The sequence below is a fragment of the Bubalus kerabau genome, chromosome 15, assembly GCF_029407905.1.
Source record: "Bubalus kerabau isolate K-KA32 ecotype Philippines breed swamp buffalo chromosome 15, PCC_UOA_SB_1v2, whole genome shotgun sequence".
Lineage (NCBI taxonomy): Eukaryota > Metazoa > Chordata > Mammalia > Artiodactyla > Bovidae > Bubalus > Bubalus kerabau.
Genome location: NC_073638.1, coordinates 32,455,455 through 32,479,214, shown reverse-complemented (window position 1 = coordinate 32,479,214; position 23,760 = coordinate 32,455,455). Strand labels below are relative to the sequence as shown.

The 23,760-nt window shown below is 42.6% G+C and overlaps 1 long non-coding RNA gene across 2 annotated transcripts in view; it reads right to left on the bottom strand.

The window, feature by feature from the left end:
* Positions 1-832: 832 nt before the first annotated feature.
* Positions 833-23,760, bottom strand: part of LOC129628855 (uncharacterized) — a 102,580-nt gene continuing 79,652 nt past the window's right edge. For both annotated transcript variants that reach the window (XR_008702943.1, XR_008702944.1), the window contains exons 2-3: positions 2,299-2,413; positions 833-1,165 (exon numbers count right to left, since the gene is read on the bottom strand). This is a non-coding gene — a long non-coding RNA (uncharacterized LOC129628855). The remainder of the gene's footprint in view (positions 1,166-2,298; positions 2,414-23,760) is intronic.

Sequence of the window (23,760 nt, the reverse complement as noted above, 5' to 3'; positions counted from 1 at the left end):
ATTTGATGATATGAGAAATTGGGTTTTGTCCATTTTATAGAATGACAGTTTGAGGACATGCTGGTTTAACATGATTCCATCACAAAGCCTATTGTCTCCAAGCACCCCTCCCTTAAAGATTTACCCTACGGACTAGAATTTTGAGAATTTCCCAGCCAGCTTTCCCTCCTCTGGCTGTCTACTATCCTCACAACCAATATCATAGTGGTAATGCTCTCACTTTCACAACAACTTATTCCTGTTACTTCTGATACCATCTCTGTGAAACAATTTCTTAAATGTAAAATTACTGTGTAATAAAAGTTCTCACCAAAGTCCTCTGTTCTCTATTACTTCATCTCCTAAGAGAAGAGAAATCTAGTTTAGGAAAAAGGCAATGTGAGCATTTAGATCTATATAAGAGATCCAGAAACGTGTAAGAAGCTGCCTTTGGTTGGAAACACACAGATACCCCCACTGACATAACTAAAGTGGTGGATCATGTAAATCCATGAAGAAAGAGGACACATATGTTGGGAAATAAGGAATTCTGAGGTCATCTTCATATACATCTTCATCTAATGGATGAGAATTCAATGACTTCAAGGTAATTGAGCCTGTGTCATGGGAGTCTCAAAATCTGAACTGACAACGTGAAGCATGTTTTTTACTGAGAATGTAAGATGAATGATTGTGTAGAAAGTTTTTTCCGGTTCACACTTTCACTCAGACTGTGGCACAAACAAACAACAATTTCATTCAAGTCCATCTGCACCCATGAAAGAGCAAAGCTACAAAAAGCTACAGAAATATTTTTTTTTTATGTTCCTGACATTTATTATTTTTTAATAAGCAGAAGGGCTAGTGGCTATTTGCAATTAAAACAGTTTCAATAGACCAATTCCTACATATTGACTAAAAAGCTCACTTCTCGGATGCAGGTGAACTGCTGTCTGTGAAAACTGACCAGTCTAGATCCAAGCCACTTAGATTCAACACAAGCTTTGCTTCCCCTTCAAGGTGGAGTCCAGAGTTTGTCTTGACAAATAGGAACACAGCCTCTCTTCATTTGTATTTCCAAACCTTTACATAAAGCTTGCCAGAAAGTCTTCTGGTTCTCTCCACTCAATTTGCCATTTCTGCCTCCAGTTCTGCTTCCCCGGTGGCTCAGTGGTAAGGAATCTACCTGCAATACAGGAGCCATAGGAGACTCAGATATGATCCCTGGGTCAGGAAGATCATCTGGAGAAGGAAATGGCAACCCACTCCAGAATTCTTGCCTGGAGAATCCCATGGACCAGAGGAGCCTGGTGGGCTATAGTCCATGGCATTGCAGAGTTGGACACGACTGAAGCGACTCAGCACATGCTTCCGGTTTAGCATACTCTCTTTCCCCACCTCTGTTCCTCTCTGAATTTTACTTATGTTTCAAGGTTTGGCTCAGGTCTCGTCTCTTTGGGGTTTCTCCAGCAACTTATCCTCCAACCAATCACCTCAATCTTTCAAATGCTGCAACACTGAGACAACAACATGGATTATCCCTGCTTTTCTTTTTTTTTTAAGTCTTTATTGAATTTTTTACAATATTGCTTCTGTTTTATGTTTTTATTTTTATTTTTGGCTACTGGGGCATGTGGGATCTTAGCTCTCCAACCAGGGATGGAACCCAGCCCCCTGCATTGTAGGGTGAAGTCCTCATCAGTGGAGCGGCAGGGAAGTTCCTTGCCGTTTTTCATCACTAAGTGTTTGTGTTTTATTCAGAGTGAGCACAATACCTGCATTTCATTATCAGACAGGTACTCCTTCCACACTTAGTAGTTGTCTGACCCTGAGCAAAGTACGCCTTGGTTCCCGTTCTATAAAGTGGGAATAACAGAACACCACCCTCACAGAGTCACAGTGAAGACAGATAAAAATCATGGTTTGTTCACAGTTAACTATTATCATTATTATTGGTGCCTAATGCAGTTGCCTGGCTCACTGGCATAGTCAGTGGCCTCATGATGCACAGTGATACCCCTGACTGTGCTGACCTTGGTCTCTAGCATCTAGTCTAACATATGAACTTTCTGTAACCTTTTCAAAGCTTAGAGTGAAAAAACATATTTCCATACATACATAACACTCACATTTATATATAACTAACCCATATATAATACATCTTCCTACATTCCAAATAATTAAAATGAAATCCAACTCATCAAACTGAATGAAACTGGCTAACTGGTGAGGACTATGGGCACATCCCTTTGGTATTTCTCTGAGTCTACTGAAAATGCCACCTGGGCAGGAGGTTTTATCATTCAACTTATCTATCACCTGGAGATTTGGAATGCAGATCTTTAGTTGTTCAGATGTGGCTTTATTTGTAGGCAGCCTTGGAGATGTGTATACAGGGGTAGAGGTCTCTGTCCAAATCACATTCCTCACTTGCCTGCAGAGATGACATACACAGTTGCTTTCAGAGAGTTACTGCTCTGAGATAAGGCTGCAGACATCTCTATTAGAGAGGAACCTACCTGTGGTCCTGTTATGGACTCAGTCTTGCCTCTGCAAAATTCACAGGTTATAGTACCTAATCCCCAATATGGCTGTATTGGGAGATGAGAGCTTTAGGGAGACAACTAAGGTTAAATGAGGTCATAAGAGCCAGGCCCTAATCCAATATGACTGGTGTCCTTATAAGAGGAGACAGACACCAGGGATGCCTGTGCACAGAGAAATTTTAGCCATGTAAATATACTATAAGAAGGTGACCTTCTGCAAGTTAAAGGGAGAACCTCCAGGATAAGTCCACCCTGCCAGCACCTTGATCTTGGACTTTCACCCTCCAGAACTATGGGAAAACAAATTTCTTTTGTTTAAGTCACCCAGTCAAAAGTGTTATATATGCTTATGGCAGCCCTAGCTGACTGACAGAGTTGCAGATCCCACAAATGATAAATTCTCCATATTTTAACAGTAATGTCCTCAAATAGACCAGTGAGTGAGACCCCTGACCATCACAAAGGAGAGCAGAAGATAGAGCTGGAACCCAAAACAGGCCAGTGGGGGTGGAAGAAGGGGTACTGAGGGTAGGTAGAGAAGAACAGTCCAGCATACAGAGGGTTGCCATGGGAAGACAACCCATGGGGGACAGGATTCTGAAGTGGGCAGCCCTGTGTAGCTCCTGCTTGGAAATACTAGGGGGCTTCTATAATGAGCAGGTCAAAGAGGGTAGGACAAGATACCCACTTCCCTTTCAGTCAACCCTGACAGGGGCAATGTGGCACCAAGATATTAGAACCCCACTGGGCTGCTTCCCCTTCACTGTGGCTCTTGCCTTGCAAAGCTCTCATTATCAAAGCCTGATTTCCAGGAACTGATTCTGATCTCATTCAATGGCTACACTTAAGCTGCACATTTGAAGTAATTAACTCTGTTGACTGGAAGTGTTATAATATCAAATCACTGGGCTGTCTCAGCACACTCTAAGCCACTTCTCTACAGTTCCTCAACTTGTTTAAGAAAAATATAGACAGCAATCAGATGATGAGGTCAGAGCTTGAAGAGGCCAAGAACTACAGGGTATAGGGTTCAGGGAATTTTTAAAACTATTTTCACTATACATTTCCAAGTACATCTAAACAGCACTCAATACCTCTACCACAGAACAGTTAAATGGCTCTGGTCTGGGAGTCCAGAGACCTGAGTTCAGGGCATATCTTTGCAGATAACTTCTAAATTAATGGGTTTTTTTTTTTTTTCAACACTGTAAGTCACCATGAGTGTAGGAGAGTTCCCTTTTCTCCACATCCTCTCCAGCATCTATCGTTTGTAGACTTTTTGATGATGGCCATTCTGACTAGTGTAAGGTGATACCTCATTGTAGTTTTGATTTGCAAAGTGAAGTGAAGTCGCTCAGTCATGTCCGACTCTTTGCGACCCCATGGACTGTGGCCTACCAGGCTCCTCTGTCCATGGAATTTTCCAGGCAAGAACACTGGAGTGGGTTGCCATTTCCTTCTCCAGGGGATTCTCCCAACCCAGGGATCAAACCCAGGTCTCCTGCATTGTAGGCAGACGCTTTACCATCTGAGCCACCAGGGAAGTCACAGTTCTCTAATAATTAGTGATGTTGAGTATCTTTTCATGTGCTTTTTCACATGGGTCTCCAGTCTTGAAGATCCATGTTTCTTTAAGAATCAAGTATGAGGATTTAACATGGTGAGATACACAGAGAGGCCAGGATCTGGAAATCTGTGTTTCAATCCCTGAACTTCCTTATTAGCTCTGTGGCCTGTGGCATCTGGCCCCCTTTCCTGTCTAGGCCTCAGTTTCTTTGTCTTTAAATAATGCAGATAAACTTTCTCATCTGTAAATTCCTTTCGGTTCCAGAGTTCTGCAATGCCACAGGGGAAAAAATGTTGGGGGCGAAACCAGATTTTGTGTGTGTGTGTGTGTGTGTGTGTGTGTATACACACACAGACACTCCCTCAGTTCTACAAGTGGTAAGTGGTGATGCAGGGTGTTCACTAAAATCATACGATCATTCTGGATTGATCTGTTTGACTACATGCAGCAGTCACTCATTGCTACAGCATCTCTACCCACACATAATATAATGGTAACCGACAAAATGTGTGACATTAGGTTAATAGTGAAAATATACATGTGGAGTGGAGGAAAGCCCACTCAGAGGGGTAGTTGGAGGAGGGAGACTTTGTGCATGCAAATAAAAAAATCTACCCTATTCACCCCTCTGGCTGCACTGAAATCCTGGGTACTGTGTGTCACGCTGAGAACTCACCACACAACGGGCTGCATTCACTGCTTTGGCAGGAGGGTACAATGCCTATCCTGAAATCCGGTCAACCTGACACAGCATCCGCCACAGATTAAATAAAAATTTACCAGGTAAAAGCCAACTATGATAAACTCTCCAACAAACAAGAAGATTTGGAAAAGTATATTAAAATTTAAAAAAATTGCCTAGCCAAAACAAGGCAGCCATTGAAGTTTACCAAGTGGCTCATTTAATTAAGGACCGTCTCCTTAAATTACACTCATTTCTCTTACCCCTTTCAGGACAATCCAGGGTGAATAATATGTTTGTTTCTGGCTGAAGAGGTGCCAAGTTGAGAGGTAGTTTTGGGTTAATAAAACTGATCCGAGCTATCAACCAGAAATCTTGTCTACTTTTAGAGACCAAGAGAAGCTGGTTTACCCTTGATTTCCAAGTATGAGAGGACAACCTAATTTACAATTTTAAAGAGTATGTAAGAAAAGTGAGAAATAAGAGTAAATGATATTTAACAGGCAACCCAATCAAAAAATGGGCAGAAGATCTAAACAGACATTTCTCCAAAGACATACAGAAGGCCAAAAAGCACATGAAAAGATGCTCAACATCACTAATTATTAGAGAAGTGCAAAGCAAAACAGCAATGAGGTATCTCACCTTACACAGTCAGAATGGCCATCATCAAAAAGTCTACAAACAATAAATGCTGGAGAGGGTGTGAAGAAAGGAGCCCTACTACACTGTTGGTAGGAATATAAGTTGGTACAGCCACTATGGAGGTTCCTTAAACTAAAAATAGAGTTACCACTCTTGGACATATATCCAGAAAAATATGAAAATTCTAATTCAAAAAGATAAATGCACCCTAATGTTCAGAGCAGCACTATTTACAGTAGCCAAGACATGGGAACAGCCTAAATCCATTGACACATGAATGGATAAAGATGTACATATATACAAAGGAATAGTACTCAGTCATAAAAATGAAATAATGCCATTTGCAGCACCATGGATGAACCTAGAGAGTATCGTACTAAATGAAGTCAGACAAAGACATATCATATGGTATCACTTATATGTGGAATCTAAAAAATGATACAAATGAAGTTATTTACAAAACAGGAACAGACTCAGTGAATTCAAAAACGAACTTAAGAGTTACCAAAGGGAAAAGGTAGGGGAGAAGGGATAAATTAGGAATTAGCATCTGCACACTTACTGTATATAAAATAGATCATCAACAAGGACCTTCTGTACAGCACAGGGAACTCTACCCAATATTTTTAAATAACCTAAATGGGGAAAGATTTTGAAAAAGAACAGATACATGTCTAACTGAATTGCTTTGCTGTACACCTGAAACTAACACAACATTGTTAACCAACTATTCTCGACTATAAGGTAGTTTTTAAAAGACCATTTTAAATAAATGGGATAGGGCAGGGGAGGGGCGAGATAGGGGCAGGAAACTAACGGATCCAAACTGCTCTGTGTAGGATAAATAAGCTACAAAGATATATTTTATAAAACCAGGAATATAGCCAATATTTTATAACTTCAAATGGAGTGTAATCTACAAAATTATTGAATCACTATGTGGTACCCCTGAAGCTAATAAAATACTGTAAATCAGCTCTACTTCAAACAAATCATTCAAAAAATGTTAAAAACAGTAAATGGCATTCAGATCTACTTCTCTGTTCCTTGCTTCTCCTGCCCACCCTAACATTGTACTAACACTTGGGTCTCTTCACTATCCAGTGTGGCCTGTGCAGAGCTGCCAGACAAAGCATTCTAGAAACAAATTGTTTTTCTTTCCTACCCAAGAACTAGTGAGGGCTTCTCATTATCAGTTAGGAAGAAGAGAAATCCCATTCAACACTGATAGAACCTTCAACAATCACTTGCTTTATCTCCCTGTCCTCATTTCCCATCTCCGAAGCCCAGCTCCAATTAACTTTCCCCATGACCCTTGGGTGCCAGCTAGTCTCTTCTTTGTCACCCACAGTCACAGACTTTCTCACATGCATCCCGTCCCCTTGCTCATGCTGGTTTCTATTTCACTTGTCCAATTCACTGCCCTAGCTTCAGCTTCTAGCAGAAAACCAGGCAGGGAGAAGATACATGATAAGTGCATGCTGAAAAAAAACAAAAGAATTAAAAGGCATGGCCAACCATTCCATTGGTTTTTTTTTTTTTTTTTAGTCTAGACCCTAATGATTCCTGCAGGCCACTTCAAGTACACCTTGCTGTGTGAATCCTTCAGTTCTCCATTCCACACAAACCTCTTCTTTCCCTCAAAGTTATGGGGGAAGGGAATTATTAGCCCTGGACTAGTTGGACTGCTTCCTCTCTTTCTCCAGTGTGTAACCTGGAGCTGGATTCTCAGTGTGTGCATGCTCAGTTGTGTCAGACTCCTTGCAACCCCATGGACTGTAGCCCACCAGGCTACTCTGTCCATGGAATTTTCCAGGCAAGAGTACTGGAGTAGGTTGCCATTTTCTACTCCAGGGAATCTTCCTGAGCCAGGGAACAAAGCCACCTTTCTTATATCACCTGCATTGGCAGGCCGATTCTTTACCACTAGGCCACCTGGGAACCCTAGAGTCTTAGTGGATTCCCCAATTTTCATATGGAGAAAAGGACTGAAATTAGTATGTAGCAGACCTAGGTGCTGTGTTGAACTTTCAGTGTGGTCTACATTGACTTGCAATCTTCAGTCTCCTCTTCCTGAATGGTGTGATATGGTCCTCATCTGCCCTCCCTATGCTATCTCTGAAGTTTGATGCTGTGTTCAGAGGGCAGGGATTAGAGCCAGGCTGTCTTGGCTTATATCCCAGTTACGTTATGTCCTAGCTGTGTGGCCCTGGGAAAGTTACTTAACTCCTCTGTGTTCTCAATTACCTTATCATAGACTTAATGTGAAGGTTAAAAAAAAAATTGAAATGTGTCAACTGCTTTGAACATGGCCTGGTACATCAAATGCCAAATTAATACTGGCTATTATTCTATCCTAACCACACGGGCCTTCTGTTACCTTCAATACACTTTCTCCTTTCTACCTCAAAACTTTCACACACATGACTCCTATCTACCTGCACTCTTGTGAGTTCATCCTTTTAAGATAAATGGGATTTTGTCAGGGGGGCCATTCCTGATTCATCTGCATTCGGGATTAAGTGTCTTCCGATGTGTCCCTCTTCAGTTCATTTCAGTCACTCAGTCGTGTCTGACACTTTGTGACCCCATGAACCGCAGCATGCCAGGCCTCCCTGTCCCTCACCAACTCCCAGAGTCCACCCAAACCTATGTCCATTGTGTCGGTGATGCCATCCAACTATCTCATCCTCTGTTGTCCCTTCTCCACCTGCCCTCAATCTTTCCCAGCATCAGGGTCTTTTCAAATGAGTCAGCTCTCCACATCAGGCGGCCAAAGTATTGGAGCTTCAGCTTCAACATTAGGCCCTCCAATGAACACCCAGGACTGATCTCCTTTAGGATGGACTAGTTGAATCTCCTTGCAGTCCAAGGGACTCTCAGGAGTCTTCTCCAACACCACAGTTCAAAACCATCAACTCTTTGGCACTCAGCTTTCTTTATAGTCCAACTCTCACATCCATACATGACTACTGGAAAAACCATAGCCTTGACTAGACGGACCTTTGTTGGCAAAGTACTGTCTCTGCTTTTGAATATGCTCTCTAGGCTGGTCATAACTTTCCTTCAAAGGAGTAAGCATCTTATAATTTCATGGCTGCAATCACCGTCTGCAGTGATTTTGGAGCTCCAAAAAATAAAGTCTGACACTGTTTCCACTGTTTCCCCATCTATTTCCCATGAAGTGATGGGACCAGATGCCATGATCTTAGTTTTCTGAATGTTGAGCTTTAAGCCAACTTTTTCACTCTCCTCTTTCACTTTCATCAAGAGGCTTTTTAGTTCCTCTTCACTTTTTGCCATAAGGGTGGTGTCATCTGCATATCTGAGGTGATTGATATTTCTCCTGGCAATCTTGATTCCAGCTTGTGCTTCCTTCAGCCCAGTGTTTCTCATGATATACTCTGAATAGAAGTTAAATAAGCAGGGTGGCAATATACAGCCTTGACGTACTCCTTTTCCTATTTGGAACCAGTCTGTTGTTTCATGTCCAGTTCTAACTGTTGCTTCCTGACCTGCATATAGGTTTCTCAAGGGGCAGGTCAGGTGGTCTGGTATTCCCATCTCTTTCAGAATTTTCCACAATTTCTTGTGATCCACACAGTCAAAGGCTTTCGCATAGTCAATAAAGCAGAAATAGATGTTTTTCTGGAACTCTCTTGCTTTTTCAATGATTCAGCGGATGTTGGCAATTTGATCTCTGGTTCCTCTGCCTTTTCTAAAACCAGCTTGAACATCAGGAAGTTCACATTTCATGTATTGCTGAAGCCTGGCTTGGAGAATTTTGAGCATTACTTTACTAACATGTGAGATGAGTGCAATTGTGCGGTAGTTGGGGCATTCTTTGGCATTGCCTTTCTTTGGGATTGGAATGAAAACTGACCTTTTCCAGTCCTGTGGGCACTGCTGAGTTTTCCAAATTTGCTGGCATATTGAGTGCAGCACTTTCACAGCATCATCTTTCAGGATTTGAAATAGCTCCACTGGAATGCCTTCACCTCCACTAGCTTTGTTCGTAGTGATGCTTTCTAAGGCCCACTTGACTTCACATTCCAGGATGTCTGGCTCTAGGTGAGTGATCACACCATTGTGGTTATCTTGGTCATGAAGATATTTTTTGTACAGTTCTTCTGTGTATTCTTGCCACCTCTTCTTAATATCTTCTGCTTCTGTTAGGTCCATACCATTTCTGTCCTTTATCGAGCCATCTCTGCATGAAATGTTCCCTTGATATCTCTAATTTTCTGGAAGAGATCTCTAGTCTTTCCCATTCTGTTGTTTTCCTCTATTTCTTTGCATTGATCGCTGAAGAAGCCTTTCTTATCTCTTCTTGCTATTCTTTGGAACTCTGCATTCAGATGCTTATATCTTTCCTTTGCTCCTTTGCTTTTCGCTTCTCTTCTTTTCACAGCTATTTGTAAGGCCTCCCCAGACAGCCATTTTGCTTTTTTGCATTTATTTTCCATGAGGATGGTCTTGATCCCTGTCTCCTGTACAATATCACGAACCTCTGTCCATAGTTCATCAGGCACTCTATCTATCAGATCTATTTCTCACTTCCACTTTATAATCATAAAGAATTTGATTTGGGTCATACCTGAATGGTATAGTTTTCCCTACTTTCTTCAATTTAAGGCTGAATTTGGCAATAAGGAGTTCATGATCTGAGCCATAGTCAGCTTCCGGTCTTGTTTTTGCTGACTGTATAGAGCTTCTCCATCTTTGGCTGCAAAGAATATAATCAATCTAATATTGGTGTTGACCATCTGGTGATGTCCATGTGTAGAGTCTTCTCTTGTGTTGTTGGAAGATGGTGTTTGCTATGACCAGTGTGTTCTCTTGGCAAAACTCTATTAGCCTTTGCCCTGCTTCATTCCGTATTCCAAGGCCAAATTTGCCTGTTACCCCAGGTGTTTCTTGACTTCCTACATTTGCATTCCAGTCCCCTATAAAAAAGGACATCTTTTTTGGGTGTTCTAAGAGGTCTTGTTGGTCTTCATAGAACCGTTCAACTTCAGCTTCTTCAGCATTACTGGTCAGGGCATAGACTTGGATTACTGTGATATTGAATGGTTTGCCTTGGAAACGAACAGAGATCATTCTGTCATTTTTGAGATTGCATCCAAGTACTGGATTTTGGACTCTTTGGCCCCTAGGCCCCTACATATCTGTACCATACTTATCACGTTTGCAATCTGTATAAGAGACAGCGGTGTGATCCCTGGGTCTGGAAGATTCCTTGGAAAAGGGCATGGAAACCCACTTCAGTATTCATGCTAGAGAATGCCATGGACAGAGGAGCCCGGTGGGCTACAGTCCATGGGTCACAGATCTGGCACGACTGAAGCACAGCACACACACACCGTGTGTTCCCTTAGCCCCCTGTATATCAGTACCACACTCATCATGTTTTCAATTTCTTGTTCCACAAACAACTTTGAGGTTGAACAATACATTTCAAAGGTATGAAGGGAAAATATTTCTCTTTTACATCCTCGGATAACCAGCAACCAGCACAGAGATGACAAATACTTATTGGGTAAATGAATCAATGAAAGAACTATAAAGGGTATTGGAGAAGCTTCACGGGCGCGACAGGCCCAGACTTTGGGACAGGGTTACATCCAATAATGAAATTATGAGAAGCAAAATAAAGTAGATTAGATTAGCTGTCTGGAGGCCAGACAGAAAATGGGTATTTAGGGAACCGGAGAAACACCTAAACGTAGGCTCAGTTGGCCAGGGTACACTGGCCTTTCCCAGAAAACTCTGGGAAAGCTTTTCCCTTTATAGCTCTGCAGAACAGGCAGGCAGAGAGCTTAGCACTACATTGGACAACAGATAGTGGGTTGGCCAAAAAATTCGTTCAGGTGTTTCCATAACATCTTACGGACAAACCTGAGTGAACTTTTGGGCAACCCAGTATTTTTGCTATCTATGATAAATCACCGTGGCACAGAGCCCTAAAACTTTCCTCTCCAAAGGGAATGAAGGATCCAAGTCTCCTGGACAGTTTAGTAACGCCTCCTTTCAGTACCTACCTAAATAGCAATGACCCCCCCACCCCCCACCGTGTCTTGGCCTCTTTTCACTCTTCTATCTGGCTGAAGGTGGACGAAGTCAAGTAGGTTAGCAATACAGGGCAGAAAGTAGTAGAGATGAAAATACACATTCATGGCTATGCAAAGCCCCTTCTCCCCATCTACCTCAAGAGTAGAAAATAGTTCAGCGTTAAACATTGAAGAAGTGAACTTGCTCAGCGCCATGATCACCCACAGCACAGTGTCTGAAACACACACACACATTTCCAAGCCTCGTAATTAATCAGAGGAAGTTAGAAACACATGGCAGTGGAGACACCTCTAACAAGTTCATCTTAAAGGGGTTAGAGAAACGTGTTGATTGGAGCAAGGCGGGAGCCCTCACAATAAAGACAGTGTATTCAGTGCGTGGACGTGGTTCTGCTGCAGAGGGAGACAGAAGTTCGGTATGTAGACCCCTGGCCTCCTAGGGGACTTGCCTTTCTGCAGAATTACAACCTCAAAACTTGCCCCATCACACTGTCTTTACAGTCTCTCTCTCATTTGGACACACAAGGACAGTCCCTACGCCTGTGTTTCAGGTTTGTTTCCTCCACTCGTGCAGGTGGACCAGATCCTGGGGCATGGAGTGTGGTGAAGACAGCCGCGCAGAGAGGAAGGCAGCAGAGTCCTGCAATGGCCATGATGCTCGCACAGAGAGGAGGAAACCCGCCCGCCTGGCTTCTGCACCATGGGAGAGGAGGGCCAAAGAGCTGAACGTTAATTCATGATCTGGAAACGATTTCATAATTCTTTTGATGGCTTCGAGGAGAGAATGGGTAAAAAGTCAACTTCCCTTCTGAGTCTTTTATGAAGAGTAAATCAAGTTCAACTGGGCACATTCTTGAGCTAGCAAGTCCTTCTTCTGGGGACCCAGAGATAAAGTCTGTGGTGGAGAGAATTCAATCAACATGAGGAAATGGGACCTGTTTCGAACCCGAGATCCCAATGTGCTCTCCTCTCTGAAGAGAATCTGACTGTGCCCTGAAACTGTCAAAAGCATCTGTCAGAGGAGACTTCTTGCCTCTGCAGGCAGGTGCTGAGCCTGTCCTGACCCCAGGATGGCAGTGCACATCCCTCTGGACTGCACTGGGCTGCAAAAGCCCAGTTTTAGTGCTGTAGAGCCCTAAAACTCCTCTCCAAAGGGAAAGAAGGATCCAAGTCTCCTGGACAGTTTAGTAGGAGGGCTGGGCAGGGCACGTCCCAAGAAACTGCCCTGGGCTGGAAGACGAGAAGGTAAATAAAGCGCCTAATAAAGCAGCAGAATGAGGCTAGCTGCCTTTCCCAGATGGGTTCCACCAGTGTCTTTTTTTGTTTTAGCTGCCTTTCCCAGCTGGATCTTAGATGCAGTACACAAGCTTGGTTTCCTTGTGGCATATGGGATCTTAGTTCCCTGAGCAGGGACCAAACCCATGTCCCCTGCCTTGCAAGGCGGATTCTCAACCACTGGACCACCAGGGAAGTCCCCCACCAGTGACTAAGTGATCTTGTGCAAAGTATCTTCTTTCTAGGCCTCAGGTACCCATTCTGTATGATGGGATAACACCGTCACTCTTGCCTTACTCAGCATCTAGATGCCAACATCTCACCTGCCAGCCAACTCCACAGCTGTATGGAAGGGTCTGCCTTTCAGCCCCTGGTGGTACAGTATCAGAAAGGCTAACCGGCATTTCCACTCAGAGGTTGCTTTAAACACAAAGTAAACTTTTTTATCCAAGTAACTAATGGCCTATAAAGAGATAAAATTGATACTGCTAATAATAGCTTTTAAAATCTTTTAAATTGGATCCTCTGTGCGTGCATTACCTACTGAAAAATAATTATGAACATCTCAAAAATCTAAGCAACAATTTGAAAGCTTTTCCACTAATTTTTAAGGGATTATTGTATTGTTGATCAGTTGCTAAATTGCTTCAACTCTTTCCAATCCCATGGATTACACCATGCTAGGCTTCCCTATCCTTCATTATATCCTGGAATTTGGTCAAATTCATGTCCATTTACTCAGTGATGCTATCTAACTATCTTATCCTCTGCTGCTCCCTTCTCCTTTTACTTTTAATTTTTCCCAACATCAGGATCTTTTCCAGTGAGTTGGCTCTTCACATCAGATCCAACTTTGCTATACTTGGCTGAAGTATGAAAGTAAAAAGTAAAAGTCATTCAGTTGTGTCCAACTCTTTGTGACCCCATAGACTATACAGTCCATGGGATTCTCCAGGCCAGAATGCCAGAGTACATAGCCTTTCCCTTCTCCAGAGGATCTTCCCAACCCAGGGATCGAACCCAGGTCTCCCACATTGCAGGCAGATTCTTTACCAGCTGAGCCACAAGGAAAGCCCAATAGCAAGGCTTAATATTATATACCTATTTTGGTTATATTTATTCTTTGTAATTTATCAGCACTCTTACTTTATAATCAATAACCTTTCTCCAAATATTTGTATACCCCAGGGGTTTCTGTTGCCCAGCTGATGGGGTGTACATTTCAGTCTTCTTCAGTCTGGGTTTTTACCTGTTACCAAAATGGTCTCTTCCCAGCTTTTGTCCACAGAGAGAAGGGAAAGCTTGCTTCCATTTTTTAAATTAACTTTCTGGTTCTCACTTCATGCCTCCTCATTTATTATATTCAATTCAGTTCAATTCAACCAGCACTGATTGAGCCCCCAGTACATGTCAGGAACTTTGCTGGCACCTGGCTCTAAAGAGATAGGTAAAGCACAGTCTGGCACTCCAGGGGTTTATGGTCTAGTGATGCTTTTGAACTGTGGTGCTGGAGAAGAGACTCGAGAGTCCCTTGGACTGCAAGGAGATCAAATCAGTCAATCCTAAAGGAAATCAACCCTGAATATTCACTGGAAGGAACTGTTGCTGAACCTTCAATACTTTGGCCCTCTGATGCCAAGAGCCAACTCACTGGAAAAGACCCTGATACCGAGAAAGACATAAGGCAGGAGACGGAAATGACAGAGGATGAGATGGTTGGAGAGCATCATCAGCTTAATGGACATGAGTTTGAGCAAACTCCAGGAGATAGTGAAGGACAGGGAAGCCTGGCATGCTGCAGTCCATTGGGTCACAATGAGTCAGGCACAACTTAGCAACTGCACGACAACATAGTCTAGTGGAGGAAAAAACCAACCTTTTGTCCAGCTAAAAGGGATGTTAGGGATCTTTACAATAAAGCCTTCGTTTTACAGAAGCTGCTACAAAGATCCAGCAAGGTCAAGTGATTCACCTTCCAAGTGCTGAGCGAAGACAGGAGTTTAGAGCCCACATGCCAGTGGGGGAATGAAAACAAAAACTTCCCTGCCTTTCTTTATCGAGGATGTGAGACCAGTCACTGTTTCATGGCTCTGATAATCAGGATAAGTCACTAACAAGTGATTTTAAGATACATACACTTGAGATTTCCCTGGTGGTCCAGTGGCTCCGGCTTCTAGCTCCCAGTGCAGGAGGCCTGGGTTCAATCCCTGATCAGGGAACTAGATCCCACGTGCTGTAACTAAAAGTTCACATCTGCAACTAAAGCTCTCTCATGCTGCAGCAAAGACCACAGATATGGGGCTGCAACTAAGCCCCAGTGCAGCCAAATATTTTTTTTTAATACATAAACTTAAAATCCGACATTTTGTATCTTAGAAATTTGTATTTGACGTTTAGAAACTTTGAAACTATTTGGCCCAGACAAATATTTCATCCCCTAATCCCACTGTTTCCTGCCTTTTAGCCTTCTTTGTTTGTTCTTAAATGTTAGCTGTGAGTGGGGTATCCAGCCAGACCCAATCTTTTCCTTTTTTAAGGTTTGAAAACCATTTTTATTTTTAGGTTGCCAAGATCATGAATGACTTTTTAAAGTTTCCTTGCTAATAATAATAATAACTGATACATAAAAACCCCTGCATATATTTAACATATACAATTTGGTGAGTTTGGTCACATGCCCAAAAATGCCTAGGAAACTACCACCATATCCATGACTCCGAAAGTTTCCCTGTGTCCTTTTTTTTTTTTTTTTTTATCAGAACGCTTAAGATAGCTCTCTTAACAAAATATAAGTATACAATACAGTATTTATAAGTATAGGCACTGTATTATATAACATCCTCAGAGCACATTCATCTTGTGTTACTGAAACTCTATACCAATTGAACAGTAATTCCCTATTTGTCCCATCCCTCAGGCCCTAGTCACCACCATTCTATCCTCTGCTTCTATGAATTTGACTGTTTTACATTTCTCACATACATGATAACAGGTAGTGTTTGTCCTTCTGTAACTGGTTGATTTCACTTAGCATAGTGTCCTCTGGATTCATCCCTGTTGTCCAAAATAGCAAGATTCCCTTTTTTTAAAGGCTGAATGATATTTCATTGTGTGTATGTACCTAATTTCTTGATCCATTCATTGGGGGCATTTTCATATCTTAGCTGTTGGGAGTAGCACTGCTGTGAACATCAGAGTACAGGTATTTCTTCAAGATCCTGATTTGAATTTTGAGGGGGTATATACCCAAAAGTGGGATTGCTGGATCATATGGTAGTCTTATTTTTAATTTTTAGAGGAACTACGATACTGCTCTCCATAGTAGCCATATCATTTTATGTTCTTACCAACAACATAAATGGGTCCCAGTTTCTCTGCATTCTCACCAACACTTGTTATCTTCTGCTTTCCGATGGCCTTATCACCTGTCTGTGCATACCTCTTATCTGCATGCTATTTCTAGGGTGTTCTCAAAGGAAGCCTAGCTAGCCAGTGATTCCTACCGCATACTAAGCACACTGAGGACAGAACCCTCTCTACTATTTCCTGAAGCTGTCTTCTACTGTATCCACCACTCTATGTAGGGTCCTTTCCTATAAGATCCAGGCTTTTAACCAGGCTGAAATTTTAAAGCATAACCAACCAGTCAGACTTGGCCTGTCTCAAGGGGCTGCTTCTGCTGACCCCTCTCATGTGTTCCTGTTTAGAAGCACCTCACCCCCGTAGCTCTGGAGTGATCGCAGAATATATGAAAGAGCCTTCAGGGACTTGTTTAAAACCTTTTGTGTCCATAAATTCAGAGCAAATAATAGCCCATTCCATAAATGTCATGAGGCCTTAGAGATTATCTCATCCAATTACAGACAACTAAGGCTCAGAGAGGTAAAATGAATTGCCCAAATGTATATAGCTATTTGGTGACAGAAGCAAGTTTAGAATTTAAGTTTCTTGAAACCCACTATAATACAGTTTCCAATACATTATATTTCTATTCAAATTAGAAATATAGAAGTAGTGATGAATTAGTAATGAATATTTATGGAGTGCTAGAAAGCAAATGCTAGGTGCTGTGGGGGGTACAAAAATGAATAAGATGAGGCTTCTCTGGTGGCTCAGTGGTAAAGAATCCACCTGCCAGGGCAGGGAACACAGGTTTGAGCCGTAGTCTGGGAAGATCCCACATGCTACAAAGCAACTAAGTCCATGCACCATGACTACTGGGGCTGTGCTCTAGAGCCTGGGAGCCATGTGAGCCCCAACTACTGAAGCCCCTACACGTAGAGCCCCTGCCCTACAAAAAAGAGAAGCCAGCACGATAAGAAGCCTGAACGCTGCAGCAAAGAGTAGCCCCCACTCTCCACAACTAGAAAAAAGCCCTCACGACAACAAAGACCCAGCACAACCAAAAATAAATAAAATTTTTAAAAATCTTTAAAAAAATGAATAATATGAACTTCCCATCCTCCGGGGTCTCATAGCCAAGGAGGAGAGACAGCTTTGTAAGTCAAGGCAACTTACAGAAAACTACAATAGAGATTAATCTGGAAGAGGTTGGGAGATGAAAAAGGGAGTAGTTTTAACTGTAGAGATTTAAGAAACCTAATGGAGAAGGTGTGTTTTGAGCTGAGCTTTAAAGATGAGTAGAACTGTGTTAGAGGCTGTAGAGATGGAGGACATTCTAGAGCAGTGGTCCCCATCCTTTTTGGCACCAGGGACAGGTTTCCTGGAAGACAATTTTTTCATAGGCCAGGGAGGTGGAATGGGGGATTTAGGATGATTCAGGCACGTTATATTCATTGTGCATTTATCTCTATTATTCTTATTACATCAGCTCCACCTCTGGTCATCAGACATTAGATTCTGGAGGTTGGGGACCCTGGTTTTAGAGGATCAGGACACAGTGGGAGAGGCAGGTGGGTTTCTGAGCTCCCCTCTGATTTCACCAGTTAATGAGGGAAGACAGCATCTGAATTCCTAGTGACTGGATGCAAGGCTTGGCACTCTGGGCTGAGCTTGGAAGTCCAGCCTCTGACCCACATCCAGTAGCTGCATGGACCATGGGGTTTACCGATTGGTCAGAAACCTAGATTGTCTGGGTTCCTATCCCTTCCCCATCACTTACAAGCAGTACCACTTTGTGCAAGTTATTTCAGCTTTCTCTGCCTCAGTTTTCTCATCTGTAACGTGGGCCTTATAAAACTATCTGATAAGTTTGTTGCAAGAATTAATTTAAAGCACTTAGAAAAATGTTTGGGATATGGTAACTGCTAGATAAATGTTCATGTAAACAGTCCAATCTACTGAATGCAGTAGGTTCTTTCAGATCAAAGATTCTCCGTGGAGGCAAAGAAAAACTGTGAAGAGTTTCTAGTCTGTTACTCAAATAAGAAGGAAGAGAAAAATAGCTTGGTATCAAATTCTGTGATGAATTCTTGCAAAAAGAAAAAAAAAGATGCTTGGGGTCGAGTGTCCATCACCGATGCCCCATTGCCCCAACTCACCTCTGCCAGGAGATCCCAGACACCTGAGGTGACCCCACGTGATGCCCCTCCCCCTGAGATGATGGGTTTGGCCTTACCCGGAATCAGTCTGCTCTTGGTAATGCACTGAAGTCACTTGGGAGCTCGGTCCTCCATGGCTCAGAATAGATCCTGACCTCGTTGTGGGCTCCTTGCACTAATGGTTTCGTGTATTCGAGATTGCATTACTACCAGGAATCGATTTCTCAGCTCTTTAAAAACAGTCTATTTTGGTCATCTTCCCCCTGCTCTTAGAGATGTATTTATTTCCCAGAAAGTGTAGTGACTCTTAGACAAAATAAATTCTGATTACTGAAATGGAAGCAAACTGTTATCCAACTGTCGGGAAAGCTGGGAGGTTTTCCTTGGGAAATTCTTTTGTAGGTCAAAGCAAAGGAAATTCATGTCTCTAACGTGGAGGCCCAGAATGAAAGAAACAGTGTACCATCCAACTGAGATTTAAGAACTTCTGTAAAAGCTGTCAGATACATAAAGCTCAACAGTTGATACAGGGGCACTATCCAATATGATAGCCACTAACTGTGCATGACTGTTAAGCCATTGAACTGTGGCTGATGTGACTAAGGCATTTCTAATTTTATGGAATTTTAACTAATTTTAATTTAAAAACCAGTATTCGATTCAATTATTGAAAAACTTTTTTATGTTTGGGAAAATTGGGGGATACACATCCACTTACTCAATTGTAAATATTATGCAATTGAAATACATATCAGGTATTTTTGGTTAAAATTTAGCATCCAAATTGGGACCTGTTGTAAGTGTTACACTGGATTCAAAACCTTAGCATAAAAAAAAATGTGAAATATCTCCTAAATAGTTTTTTCAAATTGGAAACTTGTTGAAATTATAATATTTTGCTTATGTTGAATTGAATAAAATATATAATTAAAGTTAAATTTACCAGACTCTTCTTACTTTTATTTAACATGGCTTAGAAAAAATTAAGTTCCTTCTGTGGCTCACATTATGTTTCTTTTGGACAACACTGTTGTAAAGCAGTTTTACAAATACCAACCTAGTCCTTTGCTATAACCCCATGAGTTGCTTAAAATAAGTTCTATTATTCCTGTGTTAAAGATATGGAAACAAAGGTTCAGGTAGTTGTAGGTTAGCAAGCCTTGGGTAGTTTGACTATTTCCTCTTCATATATTTGGACTTCTGTATTTCTAATTCATTCCTTCATTTGTGTAGTATTTCTTTGCCTTTTGGTTATTTTTTTTTTTAACTTATTGTGTTTGAGGTCTCCTTTTCCCAGGCTTCAAGGTTGAATTCTTTCTTCCTTTTGGTTTCTGCCCTCCTAAGATTGATCCAGTGGTTTGTGTAAGCTTCGTATAGGGTAAGATTTGTGCTGAGTTTTTGTTTGCTTGTTTGTTTTTCCTTTGATGGAAGTACAAAGGCTGAATGAGGTGGTAATCCTGTCTGCTGATGATTGGGTTTGTATTTTTGTTTTGTTTGTTGTTTAGATGAGGCATCCTGCACAGGGTGCTACTGGTGGTTGGGTGACGCCAGGTCTTATATTCAAGTGGTTTCCTGTGTGTGAGTTCTCACTATTTGATACTCCCTAGGGTAACGACTTCACTTTCACTTTTCACTTTCATGCACTGGAGAAGGAAATGGCAACCCACTCCAGTATTCTTGCCTGGAGAATCCCAGGGACGGGGGAGCCTGGTGGGCTGCCGTCTATGGGGTCGCACAGAGTCGGACACGACTGAAGTGATTTAGCAGTAGCAGTAGTAGGGTTAGTTAGATTGGAGAAGGAAATGGCAACCCACTCCAGTGTTCTTCCCTGGAGGATCCCAGGGACGGGGGAGCCTGGTGGGCTGCTGTCTCTGGAGTCGCACAGAGTCAGACACGACTGAAGCGACTTAGCAGCAGCAGCAGCAGGGTTAGTTAGCAGGCGGCTGCGACGGCGCACAAGCGCGGCCGAGAGGAGCTACCCCACGTCCGAGGTCAGGGGCAGAAGCTGGGAGGACCCCATGCCCAAGGGGCGGTGGCCAAGAGGAACTACCCCATGTCCGAGGTCAGGGGCAAGGGCTGAGAGTGCCAGGCTGCAACGGAGGTACGGCTGAGAGGAGCTACCCTGCATCCGAGGTCAGGGGCATTGGCCGGGAGGAGCTACCCCATGCCTGAGGCCAGGGCTGGCCGCCGGGAGGAGCTACCCCATGTCCAAGGAGCTGTGGCTGCGAGGGCACAGGAAGGCCTATAGGAGCTACTCCACATTCAAGGTCAGGATGGGCAGCAGTGAGGAGATACCCCTCGTCCAAGGTAAGGAGCAGCAGCTGCGCTTTGGAGCAGTCGTGAAGAGATACCCAATGTCCAAGGTAAGAGAAACCCAAGTAAGACGGTAGGTGTTGCAAGAGGGCATCAGAGGGCAGACACACTGAAACCATAAGCACAGAAAACTAGTCAATCTAATCACACTAGGACCACAGCCTTGTCTAACTCAATGAAACTAAGCCATGCCCTGTGGAGCCACCCAAGACGGGCGGGTCATGGTGGAGAGGTCTGATAAAATGTGGTCCACTGGAGAAGGGAATGGCAAACCACTTCAGTATTCTTGCATTGAGAACCCCATGAACAGTATGAGAAGGCAAAATGATAGGATACTGAAAGAGGAACTCCCCAGGTCATTAGGTACCCAATATGCTACTGGAGATCAGTGGAGAAATAACTCCAGAAAGAATGAAGGGATGGAGCCAAAGCAAAAACAATACCCAGTTGTGGATGTGACTGGTGATAGGAGCAAGGTTCGATGCTGTAAAGAGGAATATTGCATAGGAACCTGGAATGTCAGGTCCATGAATCAAGGCAAATTGGAAGTGGTCAAACAGGAGATGGCAAGAGTGAACGTCGACATTCTAGGAATCAGCGAACTAAAATGGACTGGAATGCATGAATTTAACTCAGTTGACCATTATATCTACTACTCTAGGCAGGAATCCCTTAGAAGAAATGGAGTACCCTTCATGGTCAACAAAAGAGTCTGAAATGCAGTACTTGGATGCAATCTCAAAAACGACAGAATGATCTCTGTTCGTTTCCAAGGCAAACCATTCAATATCACAGTAATCCAAGTCTATGCCCCAACCAGTAACGCTGAAGAAGCTGAAGTTGAACAGTTCTATGAAGACCTACAAGACCTTTTAGAACTAACACCCAAGAAAGATGTACTTTTCATTATAGGGGACTGGAATGCAAAAGTAGGAAGTCAAGAAACACCTGGGGTAACAGGCAAATTTGGCCTTGGAATATGGAATGAAGCAGGGCAAAGGCTAATAGAATTTTGCCAAGAGAACGCACTGGTCATAGCAAACACCATCTTCCAACAACACAAGAGAAGACTCTATACATGGACATCACCAGATGGTCAACACCGAAATCAGATTGATTATATTCTTTGCAGCCAAAGATGGAGAAGCTCTATACAGTCAGCAAAAACAAGACCGGGAGCTGACTGTGGCTCAGATCATGAGCTCCTTATTGGCAAATTCAGACTTAAATTGAAGAAAGTGGGGGAAACCACTAGACCATTCAGGTATGACCTAAATCAAATCCCTTATGATTATACAGTGGAAGTGAGAAATAGATTTAAGGGACTAGATCTGATAGATAGAGTGCCTGATGAACTAAGGACAGAGATTCGTGACATTGCACAGGAGACAGGGATCAACACAATCCCCATGGCAAAGAAATGCAAAAAAGCAAAATGGCTGTCTGGGGAGGCCTACAAATAGCTGTGAAAAGAAGAGAAGTGAAAAGCAAAGGAGAAAAGGAAAGATACAAGCATCTGAATGCAGAGTTCAAAAGAATAGCAAGAAGAGATAAGAAAGCCTTCCTCAGCAATCAATGCAAAGAAATAGAGGAAAATAATAGAATGGGAAAAACTAGAGATCTCTTCAAGAAAATTAGAGACACCAAGGGAACATTTCATGCAAAGATGGGCTCGATAAAGGACAGAAATGTTATGGACCTAACAGAAGCAGAAGATATTAAGAAGAGGTGGCAAGAATACACAGAAGAACTGTACAAAAAAGATCTTCACAACCCAGATAATCACGATGGTGTGATCACTAGCGCCAGACATCCTGGAATGTGTAGTCAAGTGGGCCTTAGAAAGCATCACTACGAACAAAGCTAGTGGAGGTGATGGAATTCCAATTGAGCTATTTCAAATCCTAAAAGATGATGCTGTGGAAGTGTTGCACTCAATATGTCAGCAAATTTGGAAAACTCAGCAGTGGCCACAGGACTGGAAAAGGTCAGTTTTCATTCCAATCCCAAAGAAAGGCAATGCCAAAGAATGCTCAAACTACCACACAATTGCACTCATCTCACACGCTAGTAAAGTAATGCTCAAAATTCTCCAAGCCAGGCTTCAGCAATACGTGAACCGTGAACTTCCAGGTGTTCAAGCTGCTTTTAGAAAAGGCAGAGAAACCAGAGATCAAATTGCCAACATCTGCTGAATCATGGAAAAAGCAAGAGAGTTCCAGAAAAACATCTATATCTGCTTTATTGACTATGCCAAAGCCTTTGACTGTGTGGATCACAAGAAACTGTGGAAAATTCTTCAAGAGATGGGAATACCAGACCACCTGACCTGCCTCTTGAGAAACCTATATGCAGGTCAGGAAGCAACAGTTAGAACTGGACATGGAACAACAGACTGGTTCCAAATAGGAAAAGGAGTACGTCAAGGCTGTATATTGCCACCCTGCTTATTTAACTTCTATTCAGAGTATATCATGAGAAACGCTGGGCTGGAAGAAGCACAAGCTGGAATCAAGATTGCCAGGAGAAATATCAATCACCTCAGATATGCAGATGACACCATCCTTATGGCAGAAAGTGAAGAGGAACTAAAAAGTCTCTTGATGAAAGTGAAAGAGGAGAGTGAAAAAGTTGGCTTAAAGCTCAACATTCAGAAAATGAAGATCATGGCATCTGGTCCCATCACTTCATGGGAAATAGATGGGGAAACAGTGTCAGACTTTATTTTTTGGAGCTCCAAAATCACTGCAGATGGTAACTGCAGCCATGAAATTAAAAGGCACTTACTCCTTGGAAGGAAAGTTATGACCAGCCTAGATAGCATATTCAAAAGCATAGACACTACTTTGCCAACAAAGGTCCATCTAGTCAAGGCTATGGTTTTTCCAGTAGTCATGTATGGATGGTAGAGTTGGACTGTGAAGAAGGCTGAGCGCTGAGGAATTGATGCTTTTGAACTGTGGTGTTGGAGAAGACTCTTGAGAGTCCCTTGGACTGCAAGGAGATCCAACCAGTCCATTCTGAAGGAGATCAGCCCTGGGTGTTCTTTCAGGGAATGATGTTGAAGCTGAAACTCCAGTACTTTGGCCACCTCATGCGAAGACTTGACTCATTGGAAAAGACTCTGATGCTGGGAGGGATTGGGGGCAGGAGGAGAAGGGGACGACAGAGGATGAGATGG